This window comes from Triticum dicoccoides, chromosome 3A, assembly GCF_002162155.2.
Source record: "Triticum dicoccoides isolate Atlit2015 ecotype Zavitan chromosome 3A, WEW_v2.0, whole genome shotgun sequence".
NCBI lineage: Eukaryota > Viridiplantae > Streptophyta > Magnoliopsida > Poales > Poaceae > Triticum > Triticum dicoccoides.
The window spans coordinates 202,278-204,726 of record NC_041384.1 but is presented as its reverse complement, the minus strand read 5'-3'; positions in this window follow the sequence as shown (position 1 = coordinate 204,726).

The window sequence follows — 2,449 nt, the reverse complement described above, 5'->3', positions numbered from 1 at the left end:
AGTTTTAAAAAAATAAAAGAAAATGATGGAAATGTCAAAAAACATAAAAGAAAATAAGATTCCCATGTGATATGTGGTCTAGTTGTTAGCAAAATTTACAAACATGAATTTTCGACTTTTTTGCAAAATCTCTCGAGAATTTGTAAAAATGGGCATAACTTTTGCGTACGAACTCGGATGAAAAAGTTTTTATATGAAAAATCATCTACTCGAAAAGTTACATCCGAATTTAACTGGGGGAACCCTGTTAAACATTTTCAAAATCCTCAAAAACCTAATAGAAAAAAGTTACGGGGCTTTTAAGATCTAGAGTGAAAAAAATCGAAAAAAATTCAAACAGTGGGCAAACTATGGTCAAACAATGGTCAAACTAATTATTCTAGAATATTAGTGTTACTAAATAATTATTTCGATTATTTCAATTTTGGTCAAATCTGGTCAAACTGTGGTCAAACAATGGTCAAACTAATTATTCAAGAAATATTAGTGTTACTAAATAATTATTTTTTTAAAACAATAGTTTCAAAATAAAACTATGAAATGTGTCACTTCATGCTCAAGCAAAATTCCTGAAGGTTAATAGGATTGACATCTTAGTATTGTCAGGAAAACAACAAGTGCAGACTTGGAGCGAGGGAGAATAGAACCCGGAAGTTAAGCGTGCTCAGGCTGGGGGAGTGGGAGGATGGGTGACCGTTCGGGAAGTTAGATGATTTGGAATGATGAGGGGTGATTAGAGGATAAATTGAGAAGTGATGAGGGGTGGTGATTACAGACTAGAGGTTAAAATAATTCAGAAATTTGAAAATAAAAAAATAAAATAAAATTTTCAAAAAAAAATCATAAAATTTCCTTTAGTCCCGGTTGGTCTTACCAACCGGGACTAAAGGTGGAGCTCCACGTGGCCGCGCCCTTTAGTCCCGGTTCTGGATTGAACTGGGACTAAAGGGAGAGGCATTAGTACCGACCCTTATGAACCGGGACTGAAGGCCCTTTTTCTACAAGTGTTGCTGGATCAAGGCGTAGGAGACGTCACCGGGCTGTACGTGTGTTGAACGCGGAGGTGCCGTCCGTTCGGCACTAGGATCTTCGGTGATTTGGATCACGACGAGTACGACTCCTTCAACCCCATTCTCTTGAACGCTTCCGCTTAGCGATCTACAAGGGTATGTAGAAGCACTCTCCTTCCCCTCGTTGCTGGTTTCTCCATAGATAGATCTTGGTGACACGTAGGAAAATTTTGAATTTCTGCTACGTTCCCCAACAGCTGCTAGGCTTTTCCCTAGTAGTGTAGAGGCAATAATAAATTAGTTATTATTATATTATATTTCATTGTTCATGATAATCGTTTATTATCCATGCTAGAATTGTATTGATAGGAAACTCAGATACATGTGTGGATACATAGACAACACCATGTCCCTAGTAAGCCTCTAGTTGACTAGCTCGTTGATCAATAGATGGTTACGGTTTCCTGACCATGGACATTGGATGTCGTTGATAACGGGATCACATCATTAGGAGAATGATGTGATGGACAAGACCCAATCCTAAGCCTAGCACAAGATCGTGTAGTTCGTATGCTAAAGCTTTTCTAATGTCAAGTATCATTTCCTTAGACCATGAGATTCTGCAACTCCCAGATACCGTAGGAGTGCTTTGGGTGTGCCAAACGTCACAACGTAACTGGGTGGCTATAAAGGTGCACTACGGGTATCTCCGAAAGTGTCTGTTGGGTTGGCACGAATCGAGACTGAGGTTTGTCACTCCATGTAAACGGAGAGGTATCTTTGGGCCCACTCAGTAGGACATCATCATAATGTGCACAATGTGACCAAGGAGTTGATCACGGGATGATGTGTTACGAAACGAGTAAAGAGACTTGCCGGTAACGAGATTGAACAAGGTATCGGGATACCGACGATCGAATCTCGGGCAAGTATCGTTCCAATAGATAAAGGGAATTGTATACGGGATTGATTGAATGCTTGACATCGTGGTTCATCCGATGAGATCATCGTGGAGCATGTGGGAACCAACATGGGTATCCAGATCCCGCTGTTGGTTATTGACCAGAGAGTTGTCTCGGCCATGTCTGCATGACTCCCGAACCCATAGGGTCTACACACTTAAGGTTCGATGACGCTAGGGTTATAGGGAAAGTATGTACGTGGTTACTGAATGTTTTTCGGAGTCCCGGATGAGACCCCGGACGTCACGAGGAGTTCTGGAATGGTCCGAAGGTAAAGATTGATATAAAGGAAGTATGGTTTTGGCCACCGGAAGTGTTTCGGGCATCACCGGTAGTGTACCGGGACCACCGGAGGGGTCCGAGGGTCCACCGAGAGGGGCCACGGGCCCCGGAGGCCTACATGAGCCAATAGTGGGAAGGGACCAGCCCCTAGGTGGGCTGGGGCGCCTCCCACCAAGGCCCAAGGCGCCTCCTAGA